Genomic DNA, 17,734 nt, shown 5'->3' on the forward strand with positions numbered 1-17,734 from the left:
CCTCCTGGGAGGGGGCGCACCACCTCCTGGCTGCTGCCCTCTCTCTTCCCTCAAGGCCCACTAAGGCCCAATACTTCCCCGGGGGGTTCCGGTAACCCTCCGGCACTCCGGTTTAATCCGAAACTTCTCCGGAACACTTCCGGTGTCCGAATATAGTCGTCCAATATATCAATCTTTACATCTCGACCATTTCGAGACTCCTCGTCATGTCCGTGATCACATCCGGGACTCCGAACAACCTTCGGTACATCAAAACATATAAACTCATAATAAAACTGTCATCGTAACTTTAAGCGTGCGGACCCTTTGGGTTCGAGAACTATGTAGACATGACCAAGACACCTCTCCGGTCAATAACCAATAGCGCGACCTGGATGCCCATATTGGCTCCCACATATTCTACGAAGATCTTTATCGGTCAGACCGCATAACAACATACGTTGTTCCCTTTGTCATCGGTATGTTACTTGCCCGAGATTCGATCGTCGGTATCTCGATACCTAGTTCAATCTCGTTACCGGCAAGTCTCTTTACTCGTTCCGTAATACATCATCCCGCAACTAACTCATTAGTCACAATGCTTGCAAGGCTTATAGTGATGTGCATTACCGAGTGGGCCCAGAGATACCTCTCCGACAATCGGAGTGACAAATCCTAATCTCGAAATACGCCAACCCAACAAGTACCTTTGGAGACACCTGTAGAGCACCTTTATAATCACCCAGTTACGTTGTGACGTTTGGTAGCACACAAAGTGTTCCTCCGGTAAACGGGAGTTGCATAATCTCATAGTCATAGGAACTTGTATAAGTCATGAAGAAAGCAATAGCAACATACTAAACGATCGGGTGCTAAGCTAACGTAATGGGTCATGTCAATCACGTCATTCTCCTAATGAGGTGATCCCGTTAATCAAATGACAACTCATGTCTATGGTTAGGAAACATAACCATCTTTGATTTACGAGCTAGTCAAGCAGAGGCATACTAGTGACACTCTGTTTGTCTATGTATTCACACATGTATTATGTTTCCGGTTAATACAATTCTAGCATGAATAATAAACATTTATCATGATATAAGGAAATATATAATACTTTATTATTGCCTCTAGGGCATATTTCCTTCAGTCTCCCACTTGCACTAGAGTCAATAATCTAGATTACATAGTAATGATTCTTACACCCATGGAGTCTTGGTGCTGATCATGTTTTGCTCGTGGAAGAGGCTTAGTCAACGGATCTGCTACATTCAGATCCGTATGTATCTTGCAAATTTCTATGTCTCCCACCTGGACTAAATCCCGGAAGGAATTGAAGCGTCTTCTGATGTGCTTGGTTCTCTTGTGAAATCTGGATTCCTTTGCTAAGGCAATTGCACCAGTATTATCACAAAAGATTTTCATTGGTCCCGATGTACTAGGTATGACACCTAGATCGGATATGAACTCCTTCATTCGCTGCTTCCGAAGCAGCTATGTATTCCGCTTCACACGTAGATCCCGCCACGACACTTTGCTTGGAACTGCACCAACTGACAGCTCCACCGTTCAATGTAAATACGTATCCGGTTTGCGATTTCGAATCGTCCGGATCAGTGTCAAAGCTTGCATCAACGTAACCCCTTACGATGAGCTCTTTGTCACCTCCATATACGAGAAACATATCCTTAGTCCTTTTCAGGTATTTCAGGATGTTCTTGACCGCTGTCCAGTGATCCACTCCTAGATTACTTTGGTTCCTCCCTGCTAAACTTATAGCTAGGGACACATCAGGTCTGGTACACAGCATTGCATACATGATAGAGCCTATGGCTGAAGCATAGGGAACATCTTTCATTTTCTCTCTATCTTCTGCAGTGGTCGGGCATTGAGTCTTACTCAATCTCACACCTTGTAGTACAGGCAAGAACCCTTTCTTTGCTTGATCCATTTTGAACTTCTTCAAAACTTTGTCAAGGTATGTGCTTTGTGAAAGTCCAATTAAGCGTCTTGATCTATCTCTATAGATCTTAATGCCTAATATATATGCAGCTTCACCGAGGTCTTTCATTGAAAAACTCTTATTCAAGTATCCCTTTATGCTATCCAGAAATTCTATATCATTTCCAATCAGTAATATGTCATCCACATATAATATCAGAAATGCTATCGAGCTCCCACTCACTTTCTTGTAAATACAGGCTTCTCCAAAAGTCTGTATAAAACCAAATGCTTTGATCACACTATCAAAGCGTTTATTCCAACTCCGAGAGGCTTGCACCAGTCCATAAATGGATCGCTAGAGCTTGCACACTTTGTTAGCTCCCTTTGGATCGACAAAACCTTTCGGTTGCATCATATACAACTCTTCTTCCAGAAATCCATTCAGGAACGCAGTTTTGACATCCATTTGCCAAATTTCATAATCATAAAATGCGGCAATTGCTAACATGATTCGGACAGACTTAAGCATCGCTACGGGTGAGAAGGTCTCATCGTAGTCAATTCCTTGAACTTGTCGAAAACCTTTCGCAACAAGTCGAGCTTTATAGACAGTTACATTACCATCAGCGTCAGTCTTCTTCTTAAAGATCCATTTATTTTCAATGGCTTGCCGACCATCGGCCAAGTCAACCAAAGTCCATACTTTGTTCTCATACATGGATCCCATCTCGGATTTCATGGCTTCAAGCCATTTTGCAGAATCTGGGCTCACCATCGCTTCTTCATAGTTCGTAGGTTCGCCATGGTCTAGTAACATGACCTCCAGAACAGGATTACCGTACCACTCTGGTGCGGATCTTGATCTAGTTGACCTACGAAGTTCAGTAATAACTTGATCTGAAGTTTCATGATCATTATCATTAACTTCCTCACTACTTGGTGTAGGTGTCGCAGAAACTGATCTCTGCGATGATCTACTTTCCAATAAGGGAGCAGGTACAGTTACCTCATCAAGTTCTACTTTCCTCCCACTCACATCTTTCGAGAGAAACTCCTTCTCTAGAAAAGATCCATTTCTAGCAACAAATATCTTGCCTTCGGATCTGTGATAGAAGGTGTACCCAACGGTCTCCTTTGGGTATCCTATGAAGACACATTTCTCCGATTTAGGCTCGAGCTTATCAGGTTGAAGTTTCTTCACATAAGCATCGCAACCCCAAACTTTAAGATACGACAACTTTGGTTTCTTGCCAAACCATAGTTCAAAAGGCGTCGTCTCAACGGATTTCGATGGTGTCCTATTTAGAGTGAATGCAGCCGTCTCTAAAGCATAACCCCAAAACGATAGCGGTAAATCAGTAAGAGACATCATAGTTCGCACCATATCTAATAAAGTACGATTACGACGTTCAGACACACCATTAAGCTGTGGTGTTCCCGGTGGCGTGAGTTGCGAAACTATTCCGCATTGTTTCAAATGTAGACCAAACTCGTAACTCAAATATTCTCCTCCACGATCAGATCGTAGGAATTTTATTTTCTTGTTACGATGATTTTCAACTTCACTCTGTAATTCTTTGAACTTTTCAAATGTTTCAGACTTATGTTTCATTAAGTAGATATACCCATATCTGCTCAAATCATCTGTGAAGGTGAGAAAATAACGATATCCGCCACGAGCTTCAATATTCATCGGACCACATACATCTGTATGTATGATTTCCGACAAATCTGTTGCTCTCTCCATAGTTCCGGAGAACGGTGTGTTGGTCATCTTGCCCATAAGGCACGGTTCGCAAGTACCAAGTGATTCAAAATCAAGTGATTCCAAAATTCCATCAGTATGGAGTTTCTTCATGCGCTTTACACCGATATGACCCAAACGGCAGTGCCACAAATAAGTTGCACTGTCATTATTAACTCTGCATCTTTTGGTTTCAACATTATGAATATGTGTATCACTACTATCGAGATTCATTAAAAATAGACCACTCTTCAAGGGTGCATGACCATAAAAGATATTATTCATATAAATAGAACAACCATTATTCTCTGATTTAAATGAATAACCGTCTCGCATTAAACAAGATCCAGATATAATGTTCATGCTCAACGCTGGCACCAAATAACAATTATTTAGGTCTAAAACTAATCCCGAAGGTAGATGTAGAGGTAGCGTGCCGACGGCGATCACATCGACTTTGGAACCATTTCCCACGCGCATCGTCACCTCGTCCTTAGCCAAATTTCGCTTAATCCGTAGCCCCTGTTTCGAGTTGCAAATATTAGCAACAGAACCAATATCAAATACCCAGGTGCTACTACGAGTATTAGTAAGGTACACATCAATAACATGTATATCACATATAACTTTGTTAACCTTGCCATCCTTCTTATCCGCCAAATACTTGGGGCAGTTCCGCTTCCAGTGGCCAGTCTGCTTACAGTAGAAACAGTCAGTTTCAGGCTTTGGTCCAGACTTGGATTTCTTCTCCTGAACAACAACTTGCTTGCTGTTCTTCTTGAAGTTCCCTTTCTTCTTCCCTTTGCCCTTTTTCTTGAAACTAGTGGTTTTACTGACCATCAACACTTGATGCTCCTTTTTGATTTCTACCTCCGCTGCCTTTAGCATTGCGAAGAGCTCGGGAATCGTCTTATCCATCCCTTGCATGTTATAGTTCATCACGAAGCTCTTGTAGCTTGGTGGCAGTGATTGAAGTATTCTGTCAATGACGCAATCATCCGGAAGTTCAACTCCCAGTTGAATCAAGTGATTATTATACCCAGACATTCTGAGTATATGCTCACTGACAGAACTATTCTCTTCCATCTTGCAGCTATAGAACTTATTGGAGACTTCATATCTCTCAATCCGGGCATTTGCTTGAAATATTAACTTCAACCCCTGGAACATCTCATATGCTCCATGACGTTCAAAACGTCGTTGAAGTCCCGGTTCTAAGCCGTAAAGCATGGCACACTGAACTATTGAGTAGTCATCAGCTTTGCTTTGCCAGACGTTCATAACTTCTGGCGTAGCTCTTGCAGGAGGCCTGGCACCTAGCGGTGCTTCCAGGACGTAATTCTTCTGTGCAGCAATGAGGATAATCCTCAAGTTACGGACCCAGTCCGTGTAATTGCTACCATCATCTTTCAACTTAGCTTTCTCAAGGAACGCATTAAAATTCAACGGCACAACAGCACGGGCCATATATCTACAATTAACTTAGACAAGCAAGATACTATCAGGTACTAAGTTCATGATAAATTTAAGTTCAATTAATCATATTACTTAAGAACTCCCACTTAGATAGACATCTCTCTAATCATCTAAGTGATTACGTGATCCAAAGCAACTAAACCATGTCCGATTAACACGTGAGATGGAGTAGTTTCAATGGTGAACATCACTATGTTGATCATATCTACTATATGATTCACGCTCGACCTTTCGGTCTCTGTGTTCCGAGGCCATATCTGTACATATGCTAGGCTCGTCAAGTTTAACCTGAGTATTCCGCGTGTGCAACTGTTTTGCACCCGTTGTATTTGAACGTAGAGCCTATCACACCCGATTAACACGTGGTGTCTCAACACGAAGAACTTTTGCAACGGTGCATACTCAGGGAGAACACTTTTATCTTGAAATTTTAGTGAGAGATCATCTTATAATGCTACCGTCAATCAAAGCAAGATAAGATGCATAAAGGATTAACATCACATGCAATCAATATAAGTGATATGATATGGCCATCATCATCTTGTGCTTGTGATCTCCATCTCCGAAGCACCGTGCTTGTGATCTCCATCTCCAAAGCACCATCATGATCACCATCGTCACCGGCTCGACACCTTGATCTCCATCGTAGTATCGTTGTCGTCTCGCCAACTTATTGCTTTTACGACTATCGCTACCGCTTAGTGATAAAGTAAAACTATTACATGGCGATTGCATCTCATACAATAAAGCGACAACCATATGGCTCCTGCCAGTTGCCGATAACTCGGTTACAAAACATGATCATCTCATACAACACATTATATCACATCATGTCTTGACCATATCACATCACAGCATGCCCTGCAAAAACAAGTTAGACGTCCTCTACTTTGTTGTTGCATATTTTACGTGGCTGCTACGGGCTTAGCAAGAACCGTTCTTACCTACGCATCAAAACCACAACGATAGTTTGTCAAGTTGGTGCTGTTTTAACCTTCGCAAGGACCGGGCGTAGCCACACTCGGTTCAACTAAAGTGAGAGAGACAGACACCCACCAGTCACCTTTAAGCAACGAGTGCTCCGAACGGTGAAACCAGTCTCGCGTAAGCGTACGCGTAATGTCGGTCCGGGCCGCTTCATCTCACAATACCGCTGAACCAAAGTATGACATGCTGGTAAGCAGTATGACTTATATCGCCCACAACTCACTTGTGTTCTACTCGTGCATAGCATCAACGCATAAAACCAGGCTCGGATGCCACTGTTGGGGAACGTAGTAATTTCAAAAAAAAATTCCTACGCACACGCAAGATCATGGTGATGCATAGCAACGAGAGGGGAGAGTGTTGTCCACGTACCCTCGTAGACTGACAGCGGAAGCGTTATTACAACGCGGTTGATGTAGTCGTACGTCTTCACGATCCGACCGATCAAGTACCGAACGCACGGCACCTCCGAAGTTCTACACACGTTCAGCTCGATGACGTCCCTCGAACTCCGATCCAGCCGAGTGTTGAGGGAGAGTTTCGTCAGCACGACGGTGTGGTGACGATGATGATGTTCCACCGACGCAGGGCTTCGCCTAAGCTCCGCGACGGTATTATCGAGGTGTAATCTGGTGGAGGGGGCACCGCACACGGCTAAAATATCGTATATCAAATGTGTTTAGAGGTGCCCCCCTGCCCTCGTATATAAAGGAGCAAGGGGGAGGCCGGCTGCCTATGGGCGCGCCAAGGAGAGGGGGGAGTCCTCCTCCTAGTAGGAGTAGGACTCCCCTTTCCTAGTCCTACTAGGAAAAGAAGGGGGGAAGGAAAGAGAGGGAGAGGGAGAGGGAAAGGGGGCTGCGCCCCCCTCTCATAGTCCAACTAGGACTCCTCCTGGGAGGGGGCGCACCACCTCCTGGCTGCTGCCCTCTCTCTTCCCTCAAGGCCCACTAAGGCCCAATACTTCCCCGGGGGGTTCCGGTAACCCTCCAGCACTCCGGTTTAATCCGAAACTTCTCCGGAACACTTCCGGTGTCCGAATATAGTCGTCCAATATATCAATCTTTACGTCTCGACCATTTCGAGACTCCTCGTCATGTCCGTGATCACATCCGGGACTCCGAACAACCTTCGGTACATCAAAACATATAAACTCATAATAAAACTGTCACCGTAACTTTAAGCGTGCGGACCCTTTGGGTTCGAGAACTATGTAGACATGACCGAGACACCTCTCCGGTCAATAACCAATAGCGGGACCTGGATGCCCATATTGGCTCCCACATATTCTACGAAGATCTTTATCGGTCAGACCGCATAACAACATACGTTGTTCCCTTTGTCATCGGTATGTTACTTGCCCGAGATTCGATCGTCGGTATCTCGATACCTAGTTCAATCTCATTACCGGCAAGTCTCTTTACTCGTTCCGTAATACATAATCCTGCAACTAACTCATTAGTCACAATGCTTGCAAGGCTTATAGTGATGTGCATTACCGAGTGGGCCCAGAGATACCTCTCCGACAATCGGAGTGACAAATCCTAATCTCGAAATACGCCAACCCAACAAGTACCTTTGGAGACACCTGTAGAGCACCTTTATAATCACCCAGTTACGTTGTGACGTTTGGTAGCACACAAAGTGTTCCTCCGGTAAACGCGAGTTGCATAATCTCATAGTCATAGGAACATGTATAAGTCATGAAGAAAGCAATAGCAACATACTAAACGATCGGGTGCTAAGCTAACGTAATGGGTCATGTCAATCACGTCATTCTCCTAATGAGGTGATCCCGTTATCAAATGACAACTCATGTCTATGGCTAGGAAACATAACCATCTTTGATTAACGAGCTAGTCAAGCAGAGGCATACTAGTGACACTCTGTTTGTCTATGTATTCACACATGTATTATGTTTCCGGTTAATACAATTCTAGCATGAATAATAAACATTTATCATGATATAAGGAAATATATAATACTTTATTATTGCCTCTAGGGCATATTTCCTTCACCGTTTTCTTAGCACTATGATCGTTTAGTTTGTTGTTATTGCTTTCTTCATAACTTATACATGTTCCTATGACTATGAGATTATGCAACTCCCGAATACCGGAGGAACACTTTGTGTGCTAGCAAACGTCACAACGTAACTGGGTGATCATAAAGGTGGTCTACAGGTGTCTCCGATGGTACTTGTTGAGTTGGCATAGATCGAGATTAGGATTTGTCACTCCGATTGTCGGAGAGGTATCTCTGGGCCCTCTCGGTAATGCACATCACTATAAGGCTTGCAAGCAATGTGACTAATGAGCTAGTCACGTGATGATGCATTACGGAACGAGTAAAGAGACTTGCCGGTAACGAGATTGAACTAGGTATTGAGATACCGACGATCGAATCTCGGACAAGTAACATACCGATGAGAAAGGGAACAACGTATGTTGTTATGCGGTTTGACCGATAAAGATCTTCGTAGAATATGTAGGAGCCAATATGAGCATCCAGGTTCCGCTATTGGTTTGACCGGAGACATGTCTCGGTCATGTCTACATCGTTCTTGAACCCGTAGGGTCCGCACGCTTAACGTTCGGTGACGATCGTATTATGAGTTTATGTGTTTTGATGTACCGAAGGTTGTTTGGAGTCCCGGATGAGATCAGGGACATGACGAGGAGTCTCGAAATATTCAAGACGTAAAGATCGATATATTGGAAGGCTATATTCGGACATCGGAAAGGTTTTGAGTGGTTCGGTTATTTACCGGAGTACCGGAGAGTTACGGGAATTCGCGAGGGAGTATATGGGCCTTATTGGACTTTAGGGGAGAGAGAGAGGGGCTGCCTAGGGCAGGCCGCGCGCCCGCCGAGGCCTAGTCCGAATTAGACTAGGGGGAGGGGCGGCGCCCACTCCTTCCTTCTCTTCTCTCTTCCCCTTCCTTCTCTCCTACTCCTACTACTTGGAAGATGGGGAATCCTACTCCCGGTGGGAGTAGGACTCCCCAGGGCACGCCATAGTAGAGGGCCGACCCTCCCCCTCCTCCACTCCTTTATATACGGGGGAGGGGGCACCCCATAGACACACAAGTTGATCATTGATCTCTCTTAGCCGTGTGCGGTGCCCCCTCCACCATAATCCACCTCGGTCATATCGTAGCGATGCTTAGGTGAAGCCCTGCATCGGTAACTTCATCATCACCGTCATCACGCCGTCGTGCTGACAAAGCTCTCCCTCGAAACTCTACTGGATTGTGAGTTCGTGGGACATCACCGAGCTGAACGTGTGCAGTCCACGGAGGTGTCGTAACTTTGGCGCTGGGATCGGTCGATCGTGAAGACGTACGACTACATCAACCGCATTCATAACGCTTCCGCTTACAGCCTACGAGGGTACGTAGACGACACTCTCCCCTCTCGTTGCTGTGCATCACCATGATCTTGCGTGTGCGTAGGATTTTTTTTGAAATTACCGCGTTCCCCTACAATGGTATCAGAGCCAGGTTTATGCGTAGATGTTATATGCACGAGTAGAACACAAGTGAGTTGTGGGTGATACTAGTCATACTGCTTACGAGCATGTCATACTTTGATTCGGCGGTATTGTTGGATGAAGCGGCCCGGACCGACATTACGCGTATGCTTACGCAAGACTGGTTCTACCGACGTGCTTCACACACAGGTGGGTGGCGGGTGTCAGTTTCTCCAACTTTAGCTGAATCGGTTGTGACTACGCCCGGTCCTTGTTGAAGGTTAAAACATGACTAACTCGACGAAATATCGTTGTGGTTTTGATGCGTAGGTAAGAACAGTTCTTGCTCAGCCCGTAGCAGCCACGTAAAACTTGCAACAACAAAGTAGAGTTCGTCTAACTTGTTTTTGCAGGGCATGTTGTGATGTGATATGGTCAAGGCATGATGCTATATTTTATTGTATGAGATGATCATGTTTTGTAATGAAGTTATCGACAACTGGCAGGAGCCATATGGTTGTCGCTTTATTGTATGCAATGCAATCGCCCTGTAATTGCTTTACTTTATCACTAAGCGGTAGCGATAGTCGTAGTAGCAATAGTTGGCGAGACGACAACGATGCTTTGATGGAGATCAAGGTGTCAAGCTGGTGACGATGGTGATCATGACAGTGCTTTGGAGATGGAGATCAAAGGCACAAGATGATGATGGCCATATCATATCGCTTATATTGATTGCATGTGATGTTTATCCTTTATGCGTCTTATTCTGCTTTGATTGACGGTAGCATTATAAGATGATCTCTCACTAAATCTCAAGGTACAAGTGTTCTCCCTGAGTATGCACCGTTGCCGAGACACCACGTGATGATCGGGTGCGATAAGCTCTACGTTCACATACAACGGGTGCAAGCCAGTTTTGCACACGCAGAAATACTCGGGTTAAACTTGACGAGCCTAGCATATGCAGATATGGCCTCGGAACACTGGAGACCGAAAGGTCGAGCGTGAAGCATATAGAAGATATGATCAACATAGTGATGTTCACCATTGAAAACTACTCCATCTCACGTGATTATCGGACATGGTTTAGTGGATATGGATCACGTGATCACATAGATGATTAGAGGGATGTCTATCTAAGTGGGATTTCTTAAGTAATATGATTAATTGAGCTTTAATTTATCATGAACTTAGTCCTGGTAGTATTAGCTTATCTATGTTGTAGATCAATAGCTCACGTTTAGCTCCCCTATTTTATTTTTGATATGTTCCTAGAGAAAACTAAGTTGAAATATGTTAGTAGCAATGATGCGGATTGGATGCGTGATCTGTGGATTATCCTCATTGCTGCACAGAAGAATTATGTCCTTGATGCACCGCTAGGTCACAGACCGATTGTAGGAGCAAATGCAGATGTTATGAACGTTTGGCAAGCTCGATATGATGACTACTTGATAGTTTAGTGCATCATGCTTTACGGCTTATAATCGGGGCTTCAAAGACGTTTTTTGAAACGCCACGGAGCATATGAGATGTTCCAAGAGTTGAAATTAGTATTTCAGACTCATGCCCATGTCGAAAGGTATGAGACCTTTGACAAGTACTTTGCCTACAAGATGGAGGAGAATAGCTCAGCTAGTGAACATGTGCTCAGAATGTCCGAGTACTACAATCACTTGAATCAAGTGGGAGTTAATCTTCCAGATAAGATAATGATTGACAGAGTTCTCTAGTCACTATCACCAAGTTACTAGAACTTCGTATGAACTATAATATGCAAGGGATAACGAAAACGATTCCCAAGCTCTTCGTGATGCTGAAATCGATGAAGGTAGAAATCAAGAAAAGCATCAAGTGTTGATGGTTGACAAGACAACTAGTTTCAAGAAAAGGGCAAAGGGAAGAAGGGGAACTTCAAAAAGAACGGCAAGCAAGTTACTGCTCCCGTGAAGAAACCCAAAGCTAGACTAAAGCCTGAAACTGAGTGCTTCTACTGCAAAGGAAATGGTCACTGGAAGTGGAACTGCCCCTAGATACTTGGCGGATAAGAAGGATGACAAAGTGAACAAAGGTATATTTGATATACATGTTATTGATGTGTACTTTACTAGTGTTTATAGCAACCCCTCGATATTTGATACTAGTTCAGTTGCTAAGAGTAGTAACTCGAAAAAGGAGTTGCAAAATAAACAGAGACTAGTTAAGGGCGAGGTGACGATGTGTGTTGGAAATGGTTCCAAGATTGATATGATCATCATCGCACACTCCCTATACTTTCGGGATTAGTGTTAAACCTAAATAAATGTTATTTGGTGTTTGCGTTGAGCATGAATATGATTTGATCATGTTTATTGCAATACGGTTATTCATTTAAGTTAGAGAATAATTGTTGTCCTATTTACATGAGTAAAACCTTCTATGGTCATACACCCAATGAAAATGGTTTGTTGGATCTCGATCCTAGTGATACACATATTCAAATATTAAAGCCAAAAGATGCAAAGTTAATAATGATAGTGCAACTTATTTGTGGCACTGCCGTTTAGGTCATATTTGTGTAAAGCGCATGAAGAAACTCCATGCTGATGGGATTTTGGAATCACTTGATTATGAATCACTTGATGCTCGCGAACCATGCCTTATGGGCAAGATGACTAAGACTCCGTTCTCCGGAACAATGGAGCGGGTAACTGACTTATTGGAAAAAATACATACTGATGTATACGATCCGATGAGTGTTGAGGCACGCGATGGGTATCGTTATTTTCTGACCTTCACAGATGATTTGAGCAGATATGGGTATATCTACTTGTTGAAACAGAAGTCTGAAACATTTGAAAAGTACGTATAATTTCAGAGTGAACTAGAAAATCATCGTAACAAGAAAATAAAGTTTCTACGATCTCATCGTGGAGGAGAATATTTGAGTTACGAGTTTGGTCTTCATTTGAAACAATGCGGAATAGTTTCGCAACTCACGCCACCTGGAACACCACAGCGTAATAGTGTGTCCGAACATCGTAACCGTACTTTATTAGATATGGTGAAATCTATGATGTCTGTTACCGATTTACCACTATCATTTTGGGGTTACGCATTAGAGACAGCTGCACTCACATTAAAAAGGGCACCATCTAAATCCGTTGAGACGACACCGTATGAACTGTGGTTTAGCAAGAAACCTAAGCTGTCGTTTCTTAAAGTTTGGGGATGCGATGCTTATGTGAAAAAGTTTCATCTTGATAAGCTCAAACCCAAGTCGGAGAAGTGCCTCTTCATAGGATACCCAAAAGTAACTGTTGGCACTACAAAAAAAAAGACACATCCATGACATTTTGGGCCGAACGAATTTTTTTCTGTCATACATATGACACTTCTATGATGATAATTGTGACAGAACCCGGTATCATCATAGATGTGGTGGGCTCCTACTTCTATGACAAAAAATCATGACAGAAAATGGGCTTTTCGTCCTGGGCGGGCCGGAGACGCAGCTGCATGACATTCTTTGGGCCGTCCATGACGGAAAAAACAGTGGTAGAAGTGAGGGCGAGGAAAATTTCGGGGAGTTCCCGGTTACGGTGGGAGGTCGGGGGCCGAGCAATGCGCGTTTCTCTCGTACACGTACGCGCGTGTGTGCGAGGCGTTGGCTCTAACTGAACCCGAGCGAGGCGTTGGGCTCTAACTGAACCCGAGCGATTGCACTGCAGGCTACGCGTTACTGAACCCGAGCGATCGATCGATGGCTGTTAACTGAACCTGGTCGAGAGATTCCTTCGCTACTGCTGCTAACTGAAGCCGGTCGATGCTGCCTCTGGATGAACAGTGAGCATTGCTGGGGGGGGGGGGGGGGTTTGGATGCACAGTTCCCGGTGGGGGTGGATGAACAGGACCCCGTGGTGTTGCCACTGGATGAACAGGACCCCGATCGATCGAGCCAGTTGGGGCTGGATGAACAGGACCCCGTGGAGGGCAGGATGAACTGGACCACCCAATGGAGGGCAGAATGAACAGTAGACGGTGGAGGGCTGGATGAACAGTAGCCCGTGGAGGGGTGGTTGAACAGGAGCCCGTGGAGAGGGCTGGTTGAACAGTAGCCGGTGGAGTAGCGCGTGGTGGAGGCTGGATGAACAGGAGCCCGTGGATGAACAGTCGCAGGTGGAGGCTGGAGGAGGTCGATGGTGGATGAACAGTAGCCCGTGGAGGCTGGAGGGGGTCGACGGTGGAGATGAAAAGTATCTCGTGGAGTACCGTTTTGCGGTACGCCAAACCCCTCCCGATGAACAGGACCCCCGTTTCGACCGTAGCGCTCCAACACAAGTCCGTTTCCTCCGTTTTGTGGTAGCCACACCCCTCCCGATCAACAGGACCCCCGTTTCGACCGTAGGAGGTCCGTTTCCTCCGTTTTGCGGTATGCCAGACCCCTCCCGATGAACAGGATCCCGTTTCAAACGTGGTCGGTCGAACACAAGGCCGTTTCCTCCGTTCTGCGGTACGCCAGGCCTCGTTTCCATCGGCTGTTCCGTCCAAGCCCTCCCGATGAACACGATGACGCATTCCATTCCGACCCAGCCGGTTGGCTCCCCATGAACACGACGACGACGCTGTTTCTCCGTTCCGACCCAGCCATGTACATGAGCCTTGGCCGTACATATGCGCGAGTAGGCGTTCGATACCCCGCCCGTATGTACACATACATGGCCGTATTTTCTTTCTTGCACCTTGGCCGCTGTACGTACGTGTACATGCTATGTGCGCACCTCTACAACGACACGTACGCGCCTCTACTACGACACGTGCGCGCCTCTACATCCACCAGTATATATGTACGTACACGTTCGCGACTAGAATGACAATGCTACGTACGCTTCGACCAGGTGGGTCCCGACTGTCAGGCACTTCCTTGCGTGCGAAGATGTAGCTGGTGGGTCCCAGCAGTCAGGGGGGCGAATCGTTTTGTTTTTTATGCCCGGACGCACTTCCTTGCGTGCGAAGGTGTAGCTGGTGGGTCCCAGCAGTCAGGGGGGAAACGTTTTTTTTTGCGAAATACGGTGGCCCGTCCGGTGGGTCCCCGCTGTCAGGTGGAGGAATAATTATTTTGCGCGTAATAAGGAGGCACTTCCTTGCTGCGGCCGTGGACCCAGCTGTCAGCGTCTCCACGCATAGTACTCTTCCGATGGAAGTCGGTCGTTGACCACATTGACCACGCCGCGCCGAGAGCACCACGGCGGTGGACGACGGCGAGGCCTAGGAAGGGGACGACACGGAGGCAGGGAAGACTCGGCAGTTGTTTCCCACGCGGAGGGGAGTACGACTGTACGGGGGTTTACTGGTTCGTCTGCCGTCGCCGGAGAATAACAGCAGGTGTGGGTGAGTAGAGGGATGGCTAGGCCAGCGATGGGAGTACGGTGGGGCGGTGAGGCCTGCACGGCAGCACAGCTGGCCACGGGGAGGAGGGAGCAGGCAGTCCCGCCGGCGCTTGTTTGAGCGGCTGGAGCAGGAAGAGCAGAGATTGAAGAAGCACGACGGCCGTTGGATGGACATCCAACAGTCAGTGCTTGTGCGTCAACCTTTTTTTGTAGGAAAGCCTCAAATCTGTGGAAAACAACATACAGCCCATCTGCCATTATTTCTAATAATTTACAGCCCATTTGCTAATTTTTAAGGTTTTTTTGGAGCCCATATTCTTTTTGTTAGCATTACAGCCCATATTGTGGCCACGGTTAAAGAATTATACGAAATTTTGCATATTTCGGTGCGGTCCGAACTATTTTTAATCCCGAAATTTCGACTCACATTCAAACTGATTTTAAAAATAAATGTATATCAATATAAAATCCAACAAATTCTCCACGCATAAAAATTAATGTAATTTAAAATCTTGAAATGAAAAAAAAGATATTTGAAACTAATTGCTGGTTTGATGTGTTTTAAAAATGTACAGCCCATTTCTCATTACTGATGGGCCATTTTCTCGGCCAGCCGAATCAAAGCTCTCCTCGTCTTGAAAGATTTGTAGCCCAACCGGCCTGACAGAGCGACTTACTTGGCAAATCACAAAAAAACTGGGCTGTGGCCGTGGACCCAGCTGTCAGCCTCTCCGCGTACAGTAATCTTCCGATGGAAGTCGTTCCTTGACCATGTTGACCACGCTGCGCAGAGAGCACCACGGCGGTGGACGACAGCGAGGCCTAGGAAGGGGACAACGCGGAGCCGGGGAAGGCGCGGCAGTGGAAGCCCGCGCGGAGAGGAGTACGAGGGTTTACTGGTTCGACTGCGGTGTGAGGCTGTCGTCGTCGTCGCAGGGCTTGGCCAGCGGTGGGAATAGTAGGGGGCGGTGAGGCCTCTGCCGCAGCACAGCCGGCCACGGGAGGCAGGAGCATGCGGCACGACCAGCGCTACTTTGGGCGGCTGGAGCAAGAAGACCAGGGGTTGAAGAAGCACTACGGCAGTTGGATGGACATCGCACGGTCACTGGAGCTAGAATCGTTCATATTGACTAAGTTGACAAAGCCCTTCGTCCCCATCAACTTAGTAGGCCCACAAGTCAGCCTCCCACCAAGGTGGGTCCCAGCTAGCCGGTGGAGTATTCATTTTTTTGTGCGTAATAAGGAGGCACTCCCGGTGGGTCCGAGCTGACAGCGGGGGGAACGTTTTTTTCGTGAAATACGGTGGCCCGTCTGGTGGGTCCCAGCAGTCAGGGGGAAACGATTTTTTTTCACAAAATACTGGTGGCCCGTCCGGTGGGTCCTCGCTGTAAGGTGGAGAAATTATTATTTTCCGCGTAATAAGGAGGCACTTCCTTGCGGCTGCCGTGGACCCAGCTGTCAGCCTCTCCACGTGTAGTACTCTTCCGATGGAAGTCGGTCGTTGAGCACATTGACCACGCTGCGACGAGAGCACCACGGCGGTGGACGACGGCGAGGCCTAGGAAGGGGACGACGCGGCAGTGGATGCCCACACGGAGAGGAGTACGAGCGTTCACTGGTTCGGCTGCAGTGTGAGGCTGCCGTCGCCGCAGAATAACAGGGGGTGTGGGTGAGTGGAGGGATGGCCTGGCCAGCGGTGGGAGTAGTAGGGGGCGGTGAGGCCTCCGCGGCAGCACAGCCGGCCACGGGAGGCAGGAGCAGGCGACACGACCGGCGCTGCTTTGGGCGGCTGGAGCAAGAAGACCAGAGGTTGAAGAAGCATGGCGGCCGTTGGATGGACATCGTATGGTCACTGCAGCTAGAATCGTTTATATTGACTAAGTTGACAAAGCCCTTGGTACGTCAACTTTTTTTTGAATGCATGCAGATCAGCTTAGTAGGCCCACAGGTCAGCTTCCGAAACAGTGCGCCCAAGATGTCAGGGGGAGGAATCATTTTTTGGGCGGGTGAAGCTAGAATATCCGAGGTTGAAGAAGAAGCACGGCATCCGTTGGATGGACATCCAACGGCCACTGCTGCTAGAACCGTGTGTTGACTATAAGTTGACAAAGCCTTGCATACGCGTCAACTCTGTTTTTAGGGGACGCGTCAACTTAGTAAGGCCAGAAGTGTGTGGCAGAGAACTTATAGCCCATTTGAGATTTGTAAGAATGTGTAGCCCATTTTTGAATTCTAATGGAATTTACTACAGCCCATTTACAGTTTGTTAAAAGTACAACCCATTTCAACCAACCGTTCAAAACATAATTCTATAAAATTTCCCACATTTTGATGGGATCCAAAATATTTTTATCCCGAAATTTCTAGTCAGATTAAATACAATTTCAATATAAATTTATATTACGTAAAAATCCAACGAAACATTGCGCTCGCAACAATTAATGAAATTAAAATTTTCAATATCCAAAAATAATATTTTATAAAGTAATCACGTGTTTGGTGCATTTTTTTATAGTTACTGCCCAGTTTTTATAATTACATCCCATTTATTATTTCTTAAAGCCCATTTTCTTGTTAAGCCTAATGCATCCCTCCTAGGAAAGATTTGCAACCCAGCGGGGCGGAGAATAACATCTTGACCTTGCTTGGGTATTCCTAAAAAAAGTATAGCTGGGCTAGCGATTTTCAGCTTGAAAAAAATTAATATCTGGGCTGGATATCTGGCCTGGGTTAGACGGGCCACAGCCCGCCCAGTTTATACTTG

The sequence above is a fragment of the Aegilops tauschii genome, chromosome 2 (assembly GCF_002575655.3).
Source record: "Aegilops tauschii subsp. strangulata cultivar AL8/78 chromosome 2, Aet v6.0, whole genome shotgun sequence".
Taxonomy (NCBI): Eukaryota; Viridiplantae; Streptophyta; class Magnoliopsida; order Poales; family Poaceae; genus Aegilops; species Aegilops tauschii.